This window comes from Hirundo rustica, chromosome 4 (genome assembly GCF_015227805.2).
Source record: "Hirundo rustica isolate bHirRus1 chromosome 4, bHirRus1.pri.v3, whole genome shotgun sequence".
Lineage (NCBI taxonomy): Eukaryota > Metazoa > Chordata > Aves > Passeriformes > Hirundinidae > Hirundo > Hirundo rustica.
In genome coordinates this window covers 33,053,643-33,078,147 of record NC_053453.1, presented here as the reverse complement: position 1 = coordinate 33,078,147, position 24,505 = coordinate 33,053,643, and the positions used below count along the sequence as shown (strand labels likewise).

Genomic DNA, 24,505 nt, shown 5'->3' with positions numbered 1-24,505 from the left:
GGATGAAGAATGCCAGGCAGGGCATGCATGTGCAGGAGTCAGGTGGTGACATTTATGTCCATCCACAAGTGATTGTTCAGCATGGGTAACAAGAAACTAGTTTCACTTCGTTCAGGTGAGGGTGGACTTAATTCTAACACTGGAGAGAGGCACACATGAAGACTTCTGAGCACCACCACAGCATCACAGCGCTCTGCTCTCATGCAGCCCAAGCTCTGAAGAGTCTGTCTACTTCTACCTTCAAAGGAATCTCTTGATGAGAGCCATAACAGCAGAAAAATTCAAAGGCACACATCCTTTAGCTTTTCCTGCCATGCGGTGATGAAGGAGGAAAGGCTTGAGATGGAAGGCAAAGCTCAGTCAGTCTGACTTCCTAGCCCTGCACATCCTAAGATCTAAGGGGCTGTAATTCTCTCTATGTATATATAATTTTGTGCCATATTTACACAAGAGAAATTACTTATATTCAGACTATGTAATCCATTATCTCCACATCTGTAATCTCATTGAAAGGTATAGCAACTCTAAATAATAATGTAATCTTTTATATATATGGACTGTGGGTTTTTTGTTTTGTTTTGTTTTGTTTGTTTGTTTTGTTTTTTGTGGGTTTTTTGACTCTGTATCTATCAGAGGCATTTTTTTCATACTGAATTGATAGCTGATTTTCTTCAGCCAAGCTGAAATACTCTTTAGTTCTCTTCTCTTCTCTTCTCTTCTCTTCTCTTCTCTTCTCTTCTCTTCTCTTCTCTTCTCTTCTCTTCTCTTCTCTTCTCAAAAAAAAAAAAAAATCCTTTTGGGCATGCATTTGAAAATATCTTGAAATCTGCATTTCAGAACATTAAAAAATAATCATATTCTATTCATGCTTTCATCCTGTCCTGTTCTCCACTGCCCTTTCCCCCCCTCAGATTGTGGCTGTTTTGGAATAAATATGGTAATATTCTAAATAATACTACTTCTTCTGCTCTTGACTCTTAAAAAGCTCTACTTTGCCCTTACTCAGTATGCAGAAGGATCATATAAAAATACATCTTTTTGCCCTACTATTAAAACATCATAAAATGCAAAATCTTCAACAACCTCTGGGCCATCATGTAGTGTTTTTTAATGCACATACACAAGCCTGAGTGCATTTTTTTTTCTTCCTTTATTAAAATATAGATGGTTAAAACTCAGAGGAAGAAAGATTTTAAATCAGAAAGAAATACTGGGGAACAGAACAACTTACTCCTATTTAATTATTTAATGCACTTTACCTTTCACTAAACTTACTTTCTTAAATTTGGATGATACTGTTTTAAAAGTGATTTGTAACTATTAAACAGGTGAAAAATAACCCAGGTGACCTTTTGTTTTTCAGCAAACAACACATCTGACAATGACTTAGTTTATCTCCAGCCTGGAAGGAACTGAATTACTGGGCTAGTAAATTTTGACACCTTTTTAACCAGGAAGTGCGATGCCTGTTTTTAAAACAACACTGCACAGATTAGAAAATGCTGCATCATGAGATAATAAATGACACCATGAATGTCTACAGTGAAGTCTAATCCTTTTTGTAGATGGGTTTACAAGTCTGCCAACACATTGGCCTTGGTAAAGAGTTTCAGAAAAATATAACCATGACTTGTTTGGTTAAATCACATTGATCTTACTTACCTACTTACTACTATTGGTCTGCCTAACCTCCAGTTTTCACAAGGTCTCCTTGAATTTAATTACGTAAACATAATGCATGAAAATAATTCAATACATATTTTTGAAAATATTTATATTTATTTTAAAATTGAATTAAAAATTTCATTAGGTACAAAGGTCTGCTTTGTTTCCTATTTTGTATATAATCTTGTATATAATGTAGTATTTAATGTAAAATTGTAACAAAATGTACTTATAACCAAGGATAAATCAGTGATTCATTTTGGAGTTCTTTGTAATATAACTGCAAATGTTGGTGCTTTCTGATACATAGGAAAATAGGAACTATCATATAGTATCAAATTAAGAAAAATGCATGCACTAATGACCTCTGAATTATAGTAACCCAAATTTAGGCCAGACATATGTGAACACTTCTGGTCCTTTGTTTGCTTGTTTGTTTTTCTTTCTCTGGATATCTGATTCAGTGATTGTTTCTATTTCTTGTTTCAAGTCCCACAGATGCAGGTGGAGGGATGCTTTAGAAGAAATCTTGTTGGGTTTTTTAAAGGAAAAAGAAGGTAAATTGGCTTATATTGCCCTCTGGAATAGTTTGAGGCTTTCCCCAAACACGTGAATAATACTCTAACTCAAATAAGATGGTACTACACTTAATATTCTTGTAACATACAACACTGTTGTACAATAAAGCCCTGTAGGCACCCCCAAGTATTTGACCCATGGACTCTTCCTCTTCGTGTAAAAAAGCTTAGGCCTTTTGTTACTTATTAAATACGTAATATAGCCAAGTCAATAACTGGTTAAAAAGAAAATTTAAGACTAAATGCAAAAGGTGGAGAGGCCAAGTATTGTTCTACTTTTGATCTGAATCCTTTGGTGTTTGTTTTTTCCCTGCTTTTCACAGGGATTACAGTCTAGATTCAAAAAGAAATGTAGAAGCCATGGCATAAAACACTGCAACACCTAACATTTTTATATGTGCTTCACCCAGAGCAAGATTCAGAAGCTATGCCTGGCAGCATAGAGTCTCAAATGCATAGAGAAAGAAAGGTGCCTTATGATGATACATAAAAGTTCTCAAAAGCTCAGTAGTGACTTGTTAGGAGTCAGCAAATGAGAAATGAGTGCAGGTTTTTAAATCTTTGCCCTTTAGGGAGCTTAGGTGCTTTACAAAGTATAAGGAAGAATCATCTTCATATTTCAAAACAGCTACAGTTCTCACAGTTTGGGGGATTTTACTCTTTTTGATGAAAGAGCATAAGACCTGATCATATGATATTCCATGGGGTAAGTCAGACCAACAGCATTCATCTGAGGGTTTCTTTGTGAGTCTGGGGGAGTAAAGTATTACCCCTGATAGGAGACAATCAATAGGAACCATCTAAGCAAAGTGGACATACAATAGTCTGTGGGACCAGATGTGTCCAAATGCCCCAAGGGAGTGGGCTGATGTCATTGAGACCATTCTCTAACATCTGCAAATGATCACAGTGACAGCAGAAGGTCCCAAATAATTGGAAAATAGTAAAAATGTCCAATTTCAGTAAGTCAAGAAAAAGGATGTGGGGAACTACAGGTCATTTTGCAGGAAGATCATGGAGAAAATTCTCCTGGAAGTAATTTCCACACGCATGAAGGGCAAGGAGGTGATTTGGAATAGCCAATATAGATTTAGTAGAGGCAAATTCTGCCTGACCAACATAATTGCCTTCTACAAATGGCTGTCTGTCTGGGGAAGAGCAGTGGGTGTTTAGCTTGACTAGTTAGACTTTTGACATGGTGTACCACAACATCCTTATAGCCAAACTGAGCAGATCTAGGCTGGATGGGTAGTTTAAAAATGAGTGCAGATTGATTGAGCAGCAAGGCTTGAAGAACAGTGGTTGGTCACTAGTGGCATTTCCCCATGTTCCGTACTCAAGCAACTGCTGACAGTCCTCACCAACAACCTGGATGACAGTGGCAAACTCTCCCAGCAGGTGATACCAAAATGTCAGGAGCTGTCAATACACTGGAGGGCGAGGCTGCTGCTCAGAAGGCTGAAAACAGGCTGGAGAATTGAGCTCACAGAAATCTCATGATGTTCAAAGACAAATGCAAGTACAGAACCTGGGACAGAATAACCCCATGAAACAGTACAAGGTTGGCACTATCTAGCAAATATTCTTACAGAAAAATGCCTGGAGGTGCTGGTGAACAAGTTCAACAGGAATCAGCCATGTGTCCTAGCAGTGGTGAAGGCATGTCATAAGAGAAAACTGATAGCTGTGTTTGCTCAGGCCATTTAAAGAAGGGAAAGTGGAGAAATAACCGCTGTACTTAATGGCGTATGGATGGTTACAGGGAAAATGGAGCCAGAGGCTTCTTGGAAGTACACAGCAAAGGGTTGAGGCAACTGACACAAAAGGTAGAAAGAGAAATTTGTGAGGAAGGAAAATCTTTCTAGTGAGGGAGGTCAAAGGATGGAAATGGGACAAAGAGAGTGGTAGGCACAAACTTTGTCCTTGGAGGTATCTGAAACCACTGGACTCAGCCATAAGCAACCTGATTTAACTTTGAAGTCAGCCCATGCATGACTGAAATTGAGATCTTTAGCCCAACCAGACTTCCAGAAATCCTTTTCAACCCATTTTCTCCCAGCCTTTTCTCCTCTTGAATGAATGCAATAAAGTCTTGCTCCCAAAATGACCTTGAATATATATGTAACTGTGGGTTGTTTTTTTCCCTTTTTCTTTGTTTTTGTTGTCATCGTTTTTGTTTTTCCCCCATCCTGGAAGATGTATTTAATACTTTAAATACTTAAGCAGCATTTATGTTAGTATGCATAAGCATACATATGATTTATATCTTAGGAGAATGGTTTTAAATGGTAACCCCCCCTCCCCAAAGCCTAACGTTTATTTGTATAATTTACATGTTATAGAAAAGAAAGACTAGTTACTTATTGTTTTGCAGTCAGGTTTTCCATTTTATGTGGAAGCTTTGAAAGATCAGTGATGATTCCAGCATGCTAGTTAAAAACCCATTTTCCTTCAAAATGCAATAACCAGCATGATTTTAATAAATGCCTGTGGGAGACATATTAAGGAACCCCAGAATAACTTTTCTCTGTCGCCTTTTCATTTCCATCAGCTTTTCAGGAGTCAATTGCTTTTATTTTTGTATGCAAACATCTGGAATGTAGCAGAGTGTGGTGGCTCTTTAGCGAGACCCAGACGTTCGTTGATGGCAGAAGGAAAGAGAGTCTGCTGTTTGCTCTGGGGCGGGAGGTGTGGGAAATCAGGGCTTTATTTTTGGGGTCCTGCCCCTGCAGAGTCCAGATCCCAGTAGCTCCTTCCTCGTCCTGAACCTGTGCAAAAGAGACCACCCCTCCTTCTCTCAGGGCTTTTACCCAGGGCGGGAAGGGGCTAGAAGCAGGGACAAGCCACTGCCCAATCAGGGACAAGGTGGGAGTGTAACAGAGTTGGGTTACATTCCAGTGTGGGGGGATGGGTGTGGCCAAGCAGGGACAAACCACGTGATACAGTTTCCAAGGGGAACAGGGGATACAGAAGAAAACATTACAAAACCCAATATAAAAAGGAAACACAATACAAACCCAATTAATGCGCTACAACAGCAGAGCTTTTAAAGGACTTAAATATGGTGGACCAGATTCTCACCTGTGATAAAAACATGATTGTGTGTCGTGTATCTGTACACACATTGCAAAGGGGACTTGTAGGCACTGTTGGACTGCCTCAATTCACACAGTGTCAGGATGATAATCAAAGATAATTTACACCAGCTGACATTTGAGATCCTTGCTTCCTGTTCCCCAGCTTTACAGGATGGCAATAAAGAAATGCTGTAGGATGCTGCTATACATCAGGCTCTATGTCACTATTTATCTCCTTACACTGAGATATTCCTGATGAGCACTGTGGTCTGAGCTGCTGCTTATTTTAGTATGTGAAGCTGACTATTAATATATTTGGAAAACCCGACCAAAATCCTAATATTTTTGAAAAAAATGAGAAACCAAGGACCTAACTGCTAAAATGCAAAGTAGTGCCAAAACTGGCACTTTTAGCTACTTTAGATTATTAGCATGGTGAGTGGTGCGAGGGGAGAAGTCTCTTCAGAAAGATAAAGCAGAAGAACAGTTGGTAGATTTTAATGAACAGTACTGACATTAGTGTCAATTCTTAGAGACTAAATCTACTTGTGGCCATCAAAATATAAATTTTCCTTTTTTCCATTTAGCAGCTCAGAACATGCATGCGAGTAAAATTACTGTATAAAAACATACACATCAGATCCACACAGAACTAGTCAGAAACAAAGTTTTCTTTCCTGATTTTCATGCTGTGTTATTCACCTTGAAATGGAAATGCTGAAATTGTTCCAAATACTACACCTGTTGCAAATGCCAATTCCCATTTTCATGTCTCATGTCTTTTAGTATGCGGAAGAGACCTACAAATTGATGAAAAGTAAGAAATAGTGACACTAACTCAAAAATGAAACAAGCTGAAGGAATAAAGAGAGAATGTTCATGTAATAATTGTGGTTCATAACTGCATAGTATTCTAGGGCCACAGTATTCAGCGGGGGATTTCCCAGTCAGAAAGATATAAATACAGGCTATGTAAGACAAAGACTGCCAATCTGGTGTTTCCAGAAAATGGTAAATTTATCATATCGCACATGTGCAGAATGTACAAAGGCACCTTTGGAGATGAGTCAGACTTACCAAGTAAGCATCTGTAAAACCAGCTGCACTCTATAGCTACAACAGATAATTTCAGTTCTTCCCAGGAGTGTTGACCATACTGTGAAAGCCAGCAGAGATGCTTTCTGAAAGCATGTCTTTCAGGACATACTTTCATATGCATGGTGTCATACAAGCTGTGTGTGTGTACTGCAGATTTGTTCAGATTTTCAGATGTTGTACAAAGAGATTTGGAACTGCTCATGAGCAGCAGCATCATGAAATAAAGACTATATTTTTCAATATTTTCACTGACAAAATTCTTGGGTTTCAAAACAGGTTACATACTTACTGCTTTGTCTGCTACTTTTTCTTTGGCTGTTTGCATAGGACTTGTTTCAAAATGGTGGTAAGAGTTCCGTAACTTCCGATGCGTTTACCAGCTTTCTGCAACAGCAGGACACCAACGTGAAACTACCAAGTATTCTCTGGTCTTACAGCGTGCAGTCAGCTTGAGTGTAATGGTACATGCAGGTAAAAGAGACATTATGTGCTCCTATAGCCACAAGGTGTTTGCCACATCTGAAGTGCAACAGCTGCTGTAGTTGCATTTTAGTTGCTCTAGTTGTATTTTTGGTGTGCTTTCACTGCTTTTAATGGAATAGCAATACTTGTGGTCCTATACTGAGAGAGGGAGCTGGAAATATTACCCTTTCTACTATGTATTCAGGACCCTATGTCATTTGGAACTGGTGAGGCAGGAACATCCCTGTGGATTGACTTTAGTCTGGATCTATATATCTTTTCCTGAATTTGTGGTGCCGATAGCAGCACAATCTTGGCTTTTTCCAGTTCCCTCTAAATTATTTTTTTAGCTGTCTGCAACTCTAGAAACATGGTTCCCAAGTAGGGAAATTCTGAAGTCATTGTATCAGCTTCCAATGAATGAGACAAGACCATATTTGTCTTTACAACCAGCAGCCATTTAATTTGGCTGCAGTCAGCATCCAGCCTGTACATGTACTGCAGTGTTTTCTGCAACAGCACTTGTGACAGTCACATACCAGGCTACTTTAAACTTGCCCTTTGTATTTCATCCTACAGCTGCATCACTACATGCAGACTAGTCAACATTAAGCCTCCATCCTTCCTCCTCCTTTTTTTTTTTTTTTTTTTTTTTTTTTTTAAATATTTTTTGAATGCATGGACCTTTAGGTCTGCTTTGAAAAAACAAAATAATTCAAACATTCTACAGATGCTTGCTTCCATGGAAGAACTCTAATATGAACAATAACAAGAAGAGAAATGTTTCACTTCCTTTTTCTACTTCTGACAGAGTTGATTATGAACATCATGTAAGATGCAACACTTAAGGACTGAGCAAAAGCTTCTTTTCTGAAAACTGGCCATTATACTAGCTTGTAGAATTGAAAAAAAAAAACCAACCCACCCAACACATGGTCAAGTATATCACTGCTTCTCAATGCTGCATGCATTCATCCCCATTTAATCTAGGAGCAGATCAGAATTACAGGACAAAACTGAGAACTTGACTCTGGTATCACTGTAACGAGGTTTCTTTCTTACCTTTTTTAGCTCTCTCCCCTCCACTTCTCTGCACCACCTTTTGAACAGCACAGAACACAGCAAAATAAATTACACAATTCTGCTTTTAATTATTCTTAATCAGCAACATCTTCCCTTATTAATCAGTAGTCATAGGAGACGACCGCAATTCGCCACTCGTCTTTAAAGCTGTTTTAGGAGAAACGAGGTGCCTTCGGGACCTGACCCGTACTACCTTTCCTCACTACCTCTCGAGCGCAGGTGCACTGACCAAGCCCGCCACACCACCTCAGGGAAGAGGGGCCCGGCCGAATCCTCGGCTCTCCCGCCGTCGGAGCTGCCGTGCGTGACTCCCTTCTCCCTCTGGAGGGAGACACAGTCCAGTTTTTGGCTGCCGCCGGCGCCACCGCGGCCCTCCTGCCCCTGCTCCGGCAGCCGCGGCCCCCCGTCCCCGGAGCAGCTGCCCTGCCCGGCCCTGCGGCTCCCTCCCCGCCCGGCGCCCCAGCCTCCCGCCGCAGGGGCAGAGGGGTCCCGGCGGAGCGGCGGCGGGCCCGCTGGGGTCTCCCCGACCACATGCGCCTGTGCGTAAACTTCGCACCCCGCCCCGCCACTCGCAGGGAAGAGGAGAGACGGGAGAGCTGCGCTACGGAGCGGGCGGCGCAAGGAGGCGGCCCAAGCCCCAGTGTACGGGGGCGGCGAGCGCTGCCGGCTGAGTCTCGCTCCTCGGTCAGACAGACCGGCGGCCGCTGGGACCTGCTCCCTCATAAGGGCTGGGGCGGGGAGCCGCGAATGGCCGGATAAATACGGGGGAGGAGAAGGGCGTCGCTCCCTCTCCCCACCTCCTTCCACCTCCACCCTCCCCCCCGCAGCGGAGGGCGCGCTCGGCACTGCCTCTGTCTGTCCGGGCTCCCGGGGCGTCTCCGCGCCCTTCCGCGGCGCGCAGGCTGGGCGCGGGAGGCTGCTGCTGCCGCCGAAGGTGAAGCTCTCGCTCTCCAGCTACTTTTCCCAAGAGAGAGAAGGAGGCAGCAGGAGGGGGAAGTCGTGCTGTGTGTGGAAGGCACACCAATCAGAGATGCTCTAACGGAGGGACTGCTGCAGGACGCGCTGGCTTCTCCTTCCTCTGCCGGCGGGGCTGAATCGGGACCGCGCGCAGTTGGCGTAGGGGCCGGAGCCGTACTAGGCTGCAGGACTTCCCTATCTCCGCTTTTCCAATAGCTCAGCCATACTTCGTGGGTTTTTCGTTTTTTTTTTTCTTTTTTTCCCTTTCAATTTATTTTATTTTATTTTATTTTTTTTAATTACTCTGAAATCGTTCACAAGAAACACTTCAAGTCTTCTCTCCATTCCCAGTTACTTCACCCTTCCTCTAGCATCTCTTAGCCGGATTCCTGGTGTATTCCCAAAGAGGCGGGGGGAGAGAGCCGGGCCCCGCGGACGGCTGCTGCCCCAGCCCGGCCGAGCCGAGGGGAGCCGAGCGGAGCGCGGCACGGAGCCGCTCCATGCCCCCGAGCGCTGGCGGGGCGCGGGGCGTGTGCCGGCGATGCCCGGGCGGTAAGGCTGGAGCTCCCCCCGGACGGGAGGCGGCCGATCGCTAGGCATTTCTAGCAAGAATCGGGACTGCAGGTAGGTGAGCGGAGCGCTCCAGGGTCGTGTGTCTGTCTGTGTGTCTATCTGGGCGCTGGTGGGCCCGCCGGGAGATACCCTTGGCGGTTGGCGGAGACCCCGCGGGCGGAGGGCGCAAGCTGCCGCGGCGGGGCCGGGTATGAGGTGTGCGGAGCGGCTGCCGCGGGCTGCGCCCTCCCGTTGCCCTGAAGTTGGAGGGAACCGGATGTGAAGAAGAGCTGCTTTGCCGTCCTGCTGGGCATCTGGAGCAGCCGGCTACAGCCTTTCGCAGGGCGATCCTCATGGCTTTTGTTTTCCCTTTTAGTTTTCTTTGATTTTACTTAAAAGAACAGTTCAACAGAGCCGAGAGGGAGGCAGGGGAGCGGGGGAATCCACCCGGTTTTCAACTTTTATGGAAAGGGTGGCCGCTAACTCGCAGGACCTTCGGGCACTCGGGGGTTACTCTGCCCCGATGCTTTATCGGCCGCCTTCAAGAGAGCGGCTCAAAGAGCAGGTAGTCGCTTTATTCATCCTCTAAAAACAAACAAAAAAAGCGACAAAGGGACGATCCATGCCTCCATTTCTTTCTACATTGTAGCGCTCTCCAAGTTGTGGGTATATAGTATGAAACATACCTTGTCTATCCACGTTGCTTACTTTGTATCTTATTGAGACTATTTACCTACTAAATACGTCGCAAGTTCTGTATGCTACAGTGAGAGGGCTTTTCCCTTATTTCATCCCATTTATAATTTAGCAAAAGAAAGTTTTAAAATAGCCTGCTTTATTCCTGTGGAGCTGTAGGATCGGACACCAGGTTATCAATGCAAAGAATAAAGAGCAAGAGTTTGCACTGCCCTGTTAGGAGTTGCCAGGCATTGCTCTTCTGTATGTTTTGTTCCTAGGGGAGTTAAAATCATTGCTAAAGAATTTTAAATGATATGTGTAGTTACAATTCTCTCTTTCCAGCTTTTCCTTGGAGCTTATCAGTATTTTTTTTAGAAGTATCTCAGTTCTACCACCCTCCCCCTAGTAGACATTGGCTCAGTATTTAAAGAACAGTGCTTCGACTCCTGCAGAACTGTCAATTTAAATAAACATACTCAACTCCTATTTCCGAAAACCCCATAAAGGATTCCAGGTCATAGGGTCTTTGCACCACAGTGGATACATTTAAATTACTATTGACTAAATGATAATTGTTATCTGGTTTCTCTAGTTTCAGACTTTAGCATTCAGCTACTATATGTTTAAAGCTACTTTATGGGCCTATTTAAGCCAAATCGAGAAATTAGGATTCTTTCCTGTAGTGTTGGGTAAACACTCGAAACATAGTAGTTCAATGGTACTAGGTGGATAGCTTAGCTGAAGTTGGGAAAGAGCATACTAAGGTATTCTTATCAGAGGTGGCAAAGGTTATAAGTTTCATTATACTTTTTCACAGTAATTGTGCTGTCATCTCATACTGGTGCCCAGATTTTTTTGTGAATGTATAATTAAGAGTAAAGTAATTAATCTAAATTTCATTATTAATATTTTATTTCAGACAGCTGATGCTGCTGAGGCAATATTGAAAACCATGTGGGTTTTGTTTCACATAGTCCAAATTTCCAGTAGTTATTCTTAAAAACATAAATTACCTAAGTACCATAATTTCAGTGGAAAGCTTTGTTCAGTTGATACAGAAAATCAGATTTACTACTCACTGGTTTTGCATATTTTTTTGTACATAGAAGGTTCTTCAAAAATGTGGTATTAATTTTAGATGTACTGATGGTAGTGGGTGACTGAGAGAAAAAAATCTTGATTCTGTCTTGCTGTTTTAATCAGAGAATGATGACTAAGTTGCCTGTATCTTTAATCATACTGGACACAACGGTAACTTTTTTAGCTTTCTCTTACAATCTGAGGGATCTCAGCTTTATGTGTAGATGTCTGTAGTGCACTTGATTATTCTGGTGGGGAATACATGAAAAACTTGTTCTGAATGAAAGTAAATAGGTGTGTGTACAGATGGATATTGGAGATTATTTTACTGGCAGGTTGCAAAGTGATGATTCATTGAGCCCTATCTAGATTTACATAAAGCAAATAATACTTTACATTGAATTGCTGTGGCAGAGAAAAATGTAACAGCCAGGAAGTTTCATAATTTCATCACAGATGATGACAGACTTGATAAAGGACATTTTTCCAGATACAGGCAGTATGTTTTTGGTAAACAAAATGTAGCCATGAAGTTTTTCAGATCTAAGCATCTTCACACCAAAATTTATTGCTGTCTGTGTTGCTACTTACCAACCAGTGTAAAGCCTAAATAATGTACTAGAAAGATGTTGCATTTATTATGTTGTATGTTTTGCTTACTATAAATAAGTAATGCAACAGTGCTAACTAGTTATCTTACTAAAGGGGAAGTCACTGACTTGGAAGACAGAAAATCACAATACCTAATACTCATCTACCCAGAAATGTGATCACCATCTTGAAAAATTATTCTGAATGATACAACTATCACTGAGCAAGCGGTTCTATGCTTCTCTTTTATCTTCTGCAGGATTTTATTAGAAATGCTTCATTAAGTCACATTATTCTGCAGCTGTTTGCTCACTGAAAATTAAAATAAAAATCAGAAAATGTATCCAGCAGAGCAGTAATATTTCCTTTGTTAAGTACTTGAAGTTCAAATAAAACAAAATCCTTTAGCATCCGTGTGCCAGAAGCACTAAGTACATCCTGTTTTTGTGATGTATGGATGGCATTTACTGATGCAATTCATCAATGTATTTATTAGTCAAATGTCATCAAACAAAGAAGATAAATGGCCATAAACAAAGACTGCATGGTAATACAGAGGCTAAAGCAACATAAGACCCTACAGTCTAATTAATTTATGATCAGTTTTGTATTTCCAGTCTGTATTTAAACATCTCATTTAAATGTCTTTCATCACTTTTCTATTGCATGTCCAAGTAATTCAGGTGGCAATAGCTTTTTATTGGGAAATACATTTCCCATTTACCTTTTGCAATGTTGAATTTTGAAGGCATTGAAGAAAAGTTGTGTAAGGATGAATATAACAGAAGGGTCCTATGCCAGCAGAACTGAATACTGACCTGTTCACGACCATTTTCATGTTGAGGGATATCCCCAGCTGATGTGGACTTTCACTGCTCCCTTGGAGTAGTTGCAGCTTTGACATTTTATACCAGCTGGAGTATTTGCTCCATTATCCTAAGATCACTGGATTTAAGAATATACTTACAAGGATTTTGCTTGTGGGCTTTTTTTTTTTTTTTTTTAGCATGAGAAAACACTTACTATACTCAGCTTCACAGAGTCCATCATAAGCACACATGTTTACATTTGAAATATTTTTTTAGAACACAAATTCACTTTTAGGGGTATTTCAACAGGAAATTTGGCTCACTGATTTGGTTTTATAAACTGTTAATATTTACTTCAAATAATTTCTCATGACTAAGTTCAGATATCTAACATTCACCAGGCATAGGAATGAATGTGGAAACATCAACAGTAATGTTGTTCATTTTTCCTTGTGACAGCTACAGAGCTATCTCCTTTTGCTCTTGTTAGAACTTGGGAAGATAATGGGGCTTATGCTTTGTTTCTTTATATACCCAAGCCAGCCACTCTTGTTTGCCATATGTAGTGAGTTATTTATCAAAAGAGATAACAAAATAATAATGGCCACCTAACATACCTCTTCATAGTACTACTGCAGAACAGTCACATTTTTAAGATAAACAATTCAAGATATCTTCATATAGCTTCTTTCTTGTCATGTGTTTTAAAGAACACTTTGGAGATAGAAAAGAGGAAGCAAAGACCTCATGCTTTACTAGTTATATTAGTTAGCATAACTACCAGGTAGGCATGACACTACAGAGTTAGACAAAATGGGATGAAGTCACTGAAAAAAAAGCTTTCTTAGCTTTTTCTTCTGTCTGAATATATCAGTACAGTGATTTGTAGAACACACTACAGCTGTAGCTGTTGCTTGACGTAGCACTGGAAAATGCTTTATATGGATTACATCCTTAGTCCTGAAATAAACACTTATAGGAGAAGGTCCTCCATGTCTTGTGGCATGGAAGAATCATTTATGTAATTGCATGTGTAAAAAATTATAATTTCCCCCCCCCCCCATCTTTGAAGCTTATCAAACCTCCTAATCTGACTATGTTCATCGCTTGCATTTTCTAGTTGCCTCACTTCACATCTTGCTGATCTTGTAATAGGAAACGTGAACACAGGTCTCTCGGCACCAGGACAGCGTTGTATACAGCCGCCTCAGCTGTGAGCATCCCTTTAACAATGCCAAGGGGAAAGCCACAGTACAGAGTAGCACTCAGGTGAAAGCATACATAGTTTTTTTTGACTCCTGGGTGTTTGGTAATCTTCTGTGCCTATATCACAAATTGAAGCTAATGCTGCAGAAAGTGCTTTACATTGGCAAACTTCACAAGTAAATAATAAACAATCATAGTTCAACAAACCTAGCTGGTTGTATAAATATCAAAATACTAATAAATGAGTCAGTAAATATAAAATACTTTAAAAATAGATAAAATTTTAGTCTTTGTTGTATGCTGGCCTCTCTCTCTCTGTGGAATATATCTTGCCTCCTCTATAGCTATATTAAGGTCCAGTATTTGAAGATGAGGTACTGGATTAGATGGACCACTGTCTTGATCCAATAAGGCAATTTCTTTCTTAAAATGCAAGGAGGCAGTATTGCAGTACTGCATACTTATTTTACTTACAAAAACCAAACTGCAAGAACCAAATTGCAATTACTTAGTGTACTGCTTTTGCTTTATGTTCCACTTTTTAAAACGGGATATAAAACATTTCTAAAATAAATCTGTCAGTAACATGCAGTCTCACACCATCTCTTTTAGAGACAGGAGCACAGACCTGACTTGTCTCTCACATTTGCAGTGATACCCTCATATTGGATTTATTCTATTCCCTCACTGCACTTTCTTCATCACATATTGCTAAGGCAGAACTGTAGCCTCTGATCCATTTTGCCACAAAGCAGTCAGTTATGTAATGGCTGTTCCCCCTCATCTCTGTCTGACAGGTTATGTCATGGATGGGGTAGAGGGTTGTTCTAGGTTTGTTCGAAACCAGGTGGAAACACCAATTAATGTAGTGGTTTTACATTCACCAAATTTTGTTTACCAACTTTAGTGTTGTGGTCTTAGTGTTTATTCTCTTTTTTTTATTATTTTTTTTATTTTTTTATTTTATTATTATTTTTTTTTTTTTTTCCTGTGGAAGAGGATTAGGAGAAGCAAAGCAGGCTCAAGCTTAAAAATAAACAAATAGTTTTATTAACACACACTAAAAGAATAGAAAAGAAAAAAAATTATATATAAAAAAAAAAACTTCAAAACACCCTTCCTTTCCCTTACCAACTGTTAACTTTGTTACAAGCAACATAGAGAAATATAAGTTGCGATTTTCAGTCAGTTTCACCATTTAAACATAACCTTTCATCAGTTTAGGAGACGAGTCTCATAGGAGACCTATGGAGACATTTGCCACAAGACAAAGACAGTCTTGTGACTCGCAATGTCACAAATCTACAACAGCCTGGAATTTTTGCAGATGGTGCAGTTCCACGCAATAGCAGCCTTTCCTCTGGCTACTTATGGGCCTTTCAGTGTATTTGGGGTACTGTTTAAGAATGCTTCCTCTAATACAAAATGAGGATTCTCTTCTTCTATCTCTAAAATTGTCTCTATCTCAAAAGAAACAGAGACCTCCTTTTACCCCAGGAGCCAAGGGCCTTAAATCACTTTCTCTATAAAATTATCTTCATCTCAAAGGCTGAGACCTCCTTTTACCACAGGAGTGAGGGGCTTACTCTGTTCAAGATTCTTAATTAAATCTCAAGTATATCAATCCTGAACTTTTGACTAGAACCAGCATTCCCTCAAACAACATTAAGATGTTACAAGAAATAGTCCATTTCTCCATCGTTTACCCCAGAGAAGTCTGGTTAAAAATGCCCACATCCTCAATCTCTTCTTCCAATAATCTTTATCAGTTGTTTCACTCTTGCTCCACTGACTTCATGCTGTGTTTTTTCCATGTCCACTCTGTCTCTTTCTTTTCTCTCTCGGGGAAGGGTTAGGCCTTGGAAGCGTCATGTTGCCAGGAAAGGGTTAAATCTGCCCAGGCCTGCAGTTGCTGTGTGATTTCTGCCCAGGGCAGCAGTCTCTCCCCAGGGCAGGGTTTCTCCCCTCCACTCCTTTCCTCTCGGAGGAGGGGAGGGGGGGAGAGCTCTGCCCACCCCTCAGTGACAGTCAGGGTGACCTCGGTCCAACCAGACCCATAGCTATTATCAGGGGCCTAGCAGAGATCCCTCCCTATTCTGGGGCTCTGGGACTTTGGGGAGGTTTTAAAAGTAGTTGATGTTAAGCTGCCACCTCTGTGCTCCCGGGAGCTGATGGAGCCTGGCTAGGCCTCGGACCAGCTCCCCCACAAAGGCGGGGGGGAGCGGCAGGCCCAGCCGGCCAACAGGACGTCCCGACTTGATGTTACCTGTTCAGCTGGCTGGGGGGAAAAAAGGGCTGGCTTGAAGAAAAATCAGGATTTATACAAGTACTTCCAAAAGTTGCAGTCAACATTTTCAGTGGCCAAAGCAGATGCCAAAATCCAAAACTAGCCTCCGATAGGTCCCTGTCTTTTCCAAAACAATTCCAAGGTCCTGACAGAGCAACACTCCACATTCCTCCCCAGCTAAAAACCCATGACAAGGGTGTGGCTCAGCCCTTGAGTCACCCAGTGGATTTTTGTGTTCATCTGAGCATGTTTATACAGAACAGTCATCCTGGTTACAGATTGTCCCTGCCTTCCCCCTCACCATGTGAAACTGTGTGTGAGAGAACGTGTACCAAAGTCTTTGACGTGAAGTCATGCAGTCTTAGGATAGGTACTGCCTTCGGCTTTGTGATTCTGCATTTGGGAGAGCTGTGAGCACTGCATCCAAACGATGTACTCTAGATCCCCTTTCAGCTGAGACTTTCAGTATTTGTTTCCTTTTAAGATATCTATTTGGCCTTTCAGTTTCTAGGCTCAGCCATAATTTATCACCGGCTATTGTGTTATTGCATTTAATAACCCTGCAAAGTCACACAGAATGGCTTGACTCTGAGGAAAGCTAATGTCTTTCTGTATTATTTGTAAGTTGTAAACTGTTTGAAATGTGGATCTTTTCCAGTAAGGGATGAGTGTGGGTACCATCTGAAGCTTGTCTCGTGGTTTATCCAAGATGAGTTAGTAGTCTTAGTTTGGTTTGAACTGTAGAAGTGTCCAAATCCTAAAGGTCATCACTGGGAAAAATTAGAATGTGCCTGCTGTGTGCAGATAGGCAAAACTTGAAGTCTGATCATATGAGACATTTCAGCTGGTGTGGCTTCAATGGGACCAATCAAATTAATTAAAGTGAGCCTGAATAAATATTGCTAACTGCTTAGAGCGATCTGTGCTGAAGGCATGTAGGTGGGGTGCTGTTTTCACAACTCTGTGTCTGTATTCTGGGTATAAATTCAAGACTTGAGCTTTATTTCAGTGGTTTACCACTCCTACACCTTTTATGAAGCTTCAATCCCATTGTATTCAGAAGAGAGACTATATAACAGCAAGTAAATTTCAGTAAGATTCTACAGGTATATGGGTATTTTGTATTATAGAGTTAGAGGCTACCATTACAATAAGGTAAATTTTCAAATATGGTGGTGGTGGTGTGGCACCAAAGTAAAATATCACTTTCTGGCTAAGTATATCAGGCTCTGGTATTCATGCAGGAAATTAGGTCATGTTCAGAGCCTAATTGCAGAAAAAAGATCTGTTTCAGTGCCATCACAAGAGAAGAATACCCTCTCTGGGATGTATCCTCTCTTCAGACTCTTTTACCTGTGCAAATTTAGTGTAAAAAAATTCACTCTATGCATTGCAACAAATAAGCTATTATTAAAAAGGATGGGAAGTTTTATCTTAAGATCTGGTAACAGCAGCAAATACCGAGAGATAAGTTCAGTTCTATGGGCTTACTGGAATCAAGACACAAGAAATATTGTATTTATATGCTAATATAATGTCATAAATTTAGATATGGTATTATCATCCAGTACACTGACATTTCTCATTATTATGATCCTTCTTTTTTCTGTTCAGTCGAGATTCACAAGGGATAAACCTTGTGTTGGAATTAAGGTAATATTTAAAATGCATTAATGCCAAAGTGTCCAAACTTTCATAAGGAAGGCATTATGTTGGTATTCGTGCAATGGATGTTCAAATAAAGAAATGGACATGAATCCTGTTTGAGCTTCTGATTTAGGAAATGTTGGAGGTTTTTTCCCTGTTGCAGATTCATTCTTCCTTTATGGCAGTGAGATTTTATTATTTGGTTTATAATAATAATTTGATTATCATTGTGATTGTTCTGATTTAACCCCAGTAGGCAGCTCAGCCCACTCAGCCACTTGCTCCCTCCCTTACAGTGAGATGGGGGAGAGAATTGGAACACTAACAGTGAGAAAACTTGTGGGTTAAGGGAGTTTAATAGGTAAAGCAAAAGCCGCACATGCAATCACAGACAAACAGGGAATTCTTTCAGCACTTCGCATTGGTAGGCAGGGCTGCAGGCTTGTCCAGAAAAGCGGGGTTCTATCACACGTAGCAGTGGCTTGTGAAATGTATGCCAGTCCTTGCTTCTTCCTTGTAGCTTCATGTGCTGAGCATGACCTCATATGATATGAAATATCTCTTTGGCTATTTAGGGCCAGCAGTCCTGCACCTCCAATTTTTTCACTGGTGGAACAATGTGAGGAACGGAAAAAAGGCCTTGATGCTGTTAAAGCACTGTTCAGCAATAAGCACATCTCTGTTATCAACACTTTTGGTCACAAATATAAAACAAAGCAACTTAAAAGCTACTATGAAGAATATAAACTCTATGCCGCCAAACCCAGTACAATCTCTATCACTTATTCTCAGAATTGGCGTCACACTTAGGTCCCATGTTGTCCAATATCCTCTCATTAACCACCCCCTTTCCCTTCTCACTCTCTAATACATGCAAGTATTATTCCTTTAGTCTATGGTCCACCAGTGTATAATGTCCATGAAATACCAATTGAGTTCATCTAGTCCTTGACTTGGATTCTGTTTGTTATGGTGGTCACTCAGGAGAGGAGAGGTGGAGTTACTGGGCACAAAAGCCAGCTCAGGTTGGGCCACTACTGCATTTGCACTCATTTTTGTAAGGCTTGTCCTCAACTGGTTTGGGTGGTTCTTGCTGTAGTGCTTACTGTAACATGCAAATCAAATTATGAGTTATGGCAATTTAAATGCACATCTATTACAATCTCCATACCTGGTCCCTTTGGACCAGGCCATAGCGTTTTTTACACTTTTGTGAACTTCTCCGCTTGCCCCTGCTGCAGCATGGGTCTATCTATAGATCCAGCCTCTTCTGGGGCATATCTGCTGATGTGTGGACTAATCCACAGCTATGGTAACTCGGAAGTGTGCTCCACTGCTCTGGTGTGGCCTTACCCTTGGACACAGCCCCTTCAGGGGTGTACCTGCTCTGTTGTGGCCTTATCCATGGCTGCTGTCTCTCAGCATCACAAATCTGGAACACAGTGAGCTACTATTTAGAAAAGTAACTCTATCCCAGCTAAAACCAGTACATTGATAGAAGTATTTTTGGTGATTGTATTCCAGATTTTGTTTTACTGCATAGATCAGCTTGTGACCGAAGCCTAACAATATAAAAGAATGTAACTCTGTGTAACTTTCTTCCCCTTGTATACTGCTTTTGTGTCAGATGTGATTCTGAGCCCACAGCTTGCAGTTCTTTGTGCATTACCTTCAGCCTTTAGATAACTCTGTGAAGTTTTAGGCAGCTTTAGCCCTCCTGTTTTTGCAGGCTGGTGTGGCATGCACCTGTTTGTGTACATTCAAATACGTAGCTGCCTTCTCCCATTTTGATCATGTCTGTGTCCGCTTTTGTAATTGTTGGGGGTCACTGCTTATGGAAAATGTACTGGGAGAAAGTTTAAGCCTAAATCAGCTATTCTGAGTTTCTTTCTCTTTGAGGCTGTGGTATAATGTTCTAGGTTTGAGGATTTTTTGATAGCTTAATTATTCTTAAGTATTTCAAATAGTCTTTGGAGTTTCTTTGTTTTGTTGCATTATTATAAAAATATATTTTACACTGAGTAAATACACACTTACTATGTCATACACACTTACTTTTCATTGGAAGATAAATTTAAACATTCCTAATTATTCATCAAATGATCGCTTCATAAAACTCCTCCGTGAGAAAAATGTTGATCCAGCTATTGCCATAGCTGCTTGAACACTCCAAGTCTCTTTAATATAACGCCTTGTTCCCATTTCCACTTTAAAAATTGAACACCCAGTAATGACACTCATATTCTCTCCTTCCTCATCATGCCTCAGCTGCTCATAATCTAACTTTTTCTCCTCTAGTTCTTGCCCTTCCTTTTCTCTTCACTCTTCACCTCATCTGCATTGGTGTCATATGATCTTTCCGAATGTCAAGTAAATGCAGACTGCAGTCAGCATTACCAAATTGCTTTCCTGCCAAAACCGTCTCTTTTCATGTGCATGACCCATCGTCTCACAGTTAGCTGCAAGTCATTCTGATTCCCACATTTACCATGTATTCTCTATTTAATCAGCTATTAGACATTATGCACTTTTAACTTAATTTTTTTTCTGACTAACTGCATTCCTCCTGATAATTATAGCTTTAGAAAGAAACAATTAATTTGAAACCAATTCTGCAACAGTAGTGGCATTATTTTAGATAGTATTCCTCCATCTCCATGCACTAGGGATTATCTCATTAGGATTCATTTGTATTTGGAAACTCCTGGAGACCACTATATCAGTCCAATAGCCACCATGGTGTCATCAATAACACAGACAAGACCTGCATATGTTATTTTAATAAAACACAAAATTAAGGTAGATACATGGCTGGCTGTGTTAGTTTTTGCTTTGTCTGAATAAAGAAAAAATATACTTTCTTCACCCTGGAGAATGCTTTGAGTAAACTTGAGCACAAACACAAATATATTCCATATGTATGGTAAAGATTTGGACATTTTGGAATTGGTATGTTATTCTCATATATTCTCTTGGTAATGATAATATTCTGTTTGTTAGGATAATTCTTCAAATTAAGTGGTTGTCTAATTATAAGCTGGAAAAAATTGCAGCTGACTCAGTTACAATGAAGGAGTGAGTTCAGTATTTGTGGCTCACATGTTCCCTTACATCTGTATATTTATTAAATCTAATAATATGTACTAATGCAGGCTATATAACCCTGTTTTTGTCATTGTGGTTAATTATATCTCATTAATAGATACAAACTAAATGTATATGCAACCTGCCAAAAGACCACCTTGTGGTAAATCCTAATAATCTTTCCATGAATTCTAATATTTTTGGGTTTTGCTACTTAGAGTTCCATGTAAGCAAAATATGGAAATGATTAATGGAAAGAAAACTTATGCATGACTCTGCCATGGAAATTGATAGAAAGGTCTCAGCTGTTGTAAAACTAAGTCTCTGATAGACTCTCTTCATTGGTTGCATATTGGAACTCATATCTCATTCTCACAGCTATTTGTGGGAACAATATTGAAATTGCGAGAAAAGATCCTTTCTCCGAATCCGTAGATGTTGAATACAGATTCAAAATGAATACAAGATACATATGATTGAAAAATATGCTGAGAAGTTCTGGTATTATGTAGAATCCTTGTCACCCTTGTAGCTGAAGGGTATGCTGTATATTCCCTTCTGTCTTGGATAGTGTAAGATCACAATTTATCTGTGCCTTATGAACGTTTGCAACCCTGTTTGAGAAAACAGCCAAGTATACAGATGAATAATTAGTCAAGCAGATAGCTTTACTTCTCCCCTCATTTCTCTGGAACGTTTTGGTTCAGCATTGCTTCAGTTCAGTTGCAATCGTTTCTGGTTTCTTATAGTAACATGACAGGCCTAGTTCTGTCAGCTGAAATAATAAAATATTTCTCACTAGTGAATGATTCAGGTGATTCAAAGCCAGATTTTCAAAGCAAAATATTTTTAGTTTCCCAAACTTCCTATCCATTAAACAGAGAGATAAAATAATCTGCATATGCCAAATCCTTCCTAAGATTTACTGTTTTACTGGAAAAAGTAAGAAGCTATAATTTCATGCTTTGTCCACAGCTATTCTATGAGCTGCACATTTTAGTCTCTGTGTCTTTTTAGTGTCCTAAGTAATTGTTGTCAATTCATGGGCTCCTTCCTGGAGAGAAAATTTGTAGCTGTTTGGTTTTTCTAATTTCTGTGTGTATTGTGGTCTTGACCAGAAGATCTGTATAACTTTTATCCAACACCTGAAAAGAACATTTTTCCATTTACTGACCAAGCCATTATGACTTCAAATTATTTTCTTTCTATAGATATAATTATTCTTCTTTTTACTTACAGCTGCTACTTGCCTAAAATACATTTACATCTCTGTGAGTACAACAATCCTTAAAACAGTATGTACTGACTGTGTATGAATAGCTATGTGACAGTCTACATTATCAACTGAAACCATAAGATAAACATACATAATTTTGCTGTATATACAATATATTCCTAGATCATGGGATGTGGAGTTCAGACCCACAGTGATGATCATAGTAGTGATGAGACATTGGAAAGATTTTAAGGTACATCATTCTCTGTTCTTCCACTTTTGGAGTTGTTATTTGTTGGCTAATTAACATTTTTTTCAAACTGGGCTTTGGCAAAGAGTGAATCAGACCTACTGTAATGTTTTAAGGTATTGGACTACATGCAGTTTTGGAGGTAGAAGGAAATGGATGATGGAACTCTCTATATAATGATAAGTTGGTTCCCACAAGATGATTGTTTCAGGTAGAAGTTATTGTTTGAAAATCATTGTTTGCTTTAGTTTCTCATTTCCCCTCAGATCAAGATGGTTCTAGAACTTAATTCATTACCATGAAATAAGTGATTGGAGCCCACTGGAAAGGAAATAGTATAGTGTTAAATAATAATTTAACAAAAATAATCTGTTGTTGTTGTTGTTTGTTTTTTATTTTTTTTTTTAAATCAGCTGTTGATGAGGTTCTCCAATGAGTCTGATCTTAGTAAAGACTTTCAGTTTTTATCAATTAGATCTCTTTTGTGAAGGAGAAGGGAAGTTTCTCTGTTAAGGTACTTCATAATGGCCAGAGTCAGAGAACAAGTGGGACTACAATCTAACAAAAGAAGGAACTGAGAATGTAATAAAAGTACTTTGATGAATGCTTTGTCATATTTTTTCTGCTGGTTAGTGGCAGACAGTGTTTCACATAGCACTATTACAGGACAAATGAAAATTTGTCTAGGCACTGACTAGTCATTTCCATTTTGGAGGAAAGAAAATGTATCTGGCCTCTGCCTTCTGTTCTATTTTTATTATATGCTCCTTTCATGTTTTTGGAAGACATTTCACTAATGTTTCCCAGAAATGTCTAATCATGTATTGTAGAAAAGCATGTCTGCCTATGACTTTCTATGGAAGCCTGATTGTACATGCTTTCTAGCATTGAAGAAACAAAAAAGCCGTAACTGGAGAAATGGAGAATGTCCATGTCTGTAGAAGGAGGGAGTACAGGTGACCTTGCTCCTGATAAGTAACAGCTGTGTTAATTACCCAATACAGCCTTGCCCCTGATGAGTCACAGCTATATCCAATAAAGGTTAAGTGTGATAAAATGGAGTGGGTCAACTGGTGAGGGGAGAATCATAAAGGAACAGGAAGTCTGAGGAAGAGGGAACAAGAGGATCATGAAGAAGGATCCTGGGGACAGAAAATCACTGCTGTGAGGTCAGTCTGGGTCTGCAGTTAACACCTGTTGCTGGAACCTGCAGCCATAGTCTAGCTGGGTAAAAACCTGCAGTCAGAGTCTGCAAACTAATACATGCAGTCATAGTTTATCAGGAAATAACCAGTGTCAGAGGCTGCAAGAGAAATCTACAGTAGGAGTTTGCTGCAGCCAGAGTCAGTGAATAGTTGGAGTTAGGATGGCTGAGCTGTAAAGAGGAATAAACCAGGACCCTTTTCATGCTGTGATAAACAAGAAGTCTGTGTTTTGGCTCATTTCTACCCTCTAACGAGAGGGCTGCTGCAACATGTCCTTCCCTTTTCTTTTCTTTTTTTTTTTTTTTTTTTTTTATTTAAACAATCTTTAAGTTAGGCTTCTGCCCAAGAAATCCTTCCTTTAAAAGATGAAACCAAATCTATTGTCCTACTAGACTTTTTTTTTTTTTCTTTTCTTTTCTTTTTAGAAATTGTTGTTGAATGAAATAATGTCTTTGATTAGTACCCACATACTAACTATTAGGAACTTCCATATACCTATAAATATATTCTACAAAAATTTGAGCTCTAAGTTAAATACCCATCACTCCAATGAATTAATGCCTGCCAATTACATTAAGTAGCTGTGTAATAAAAGAGCACAACTCCTTGGTTTTCTTTTTGTCAGGCATAATAAGTTATAGTGATAATTTTGTGTGAGAGTTTTAATTTTCCAGTATAATATGAAGTGAACTTGTGATAGTTCCAGAATTTTCAAGCCTCTAGTCCTTTTTCTGTCTTTGAGCATAGCTAGCATTTTGCCATTCCACTGACTTTTAACACCAGGCTTCTTTGGTGAGTCTAACTGATTTGTGGTCAGGTTTGAATAAAACAGACAGAAACATTCTAAATCCAAAGTTATTTTTAATATTAAGAATCAAATAGAAAATGTATTTTAAAATACAGTCTGTTCTTTCTATCATGTGCTTCAGTTTACCTCTTCCATTTGGTACCCTGAGTTGGTTTGACTTCCGCAGTTGCTC

General features: G+C 39.9%; 1 protein-coding gene and 1 long non-coding RNA gene across 4 annotated transcripts in view; one reads left to right on the top strand and one right to left on the bottom strand.

The window, feature by feature from the left end:
* Positions 1 to 4,759: 4,759 nt before the first annotated feature.
* Positions 4,760 to 8,012, bottom strand: LOC120752427 (uncharacterized). Its single transcript, XR_005700704.1, has 4 exons — positions 7,943 to 8,012; positions 6,708 to 6,802; positions 6,023 to 6,120; positions 4,760 to 5,011 (listed from the first exon to the last, which is right to left on the bottom strand). It is a non-coding gene; the product is annotated as an uncharacterized LOC120752427 (long non-coding RNA).
* A 619-nt stretch (positions 8,013 to 8,631) lies between these two features.
* The window catches only part of TAFA2 (TAFA chemokine like family member 2), a 191,214-nt gene continuing 175,340 nt past the window's right edge, over positions 8,632 to 24,505 (top strand). For 2 of the 3 annotated variants that reach the window (XM_040062944.2, XM_058420372.1), the window contains exon 1: positions 8,632 to 9,544. The gene's annotated coding sequence lies outside the window, so the exon portion shown is untranslated. The remainder of the gene's footprint in view (positions 9,545 to 24,505) is intronic. The other variant, XR_005700630.2, reaches the window with a different exon arrangement.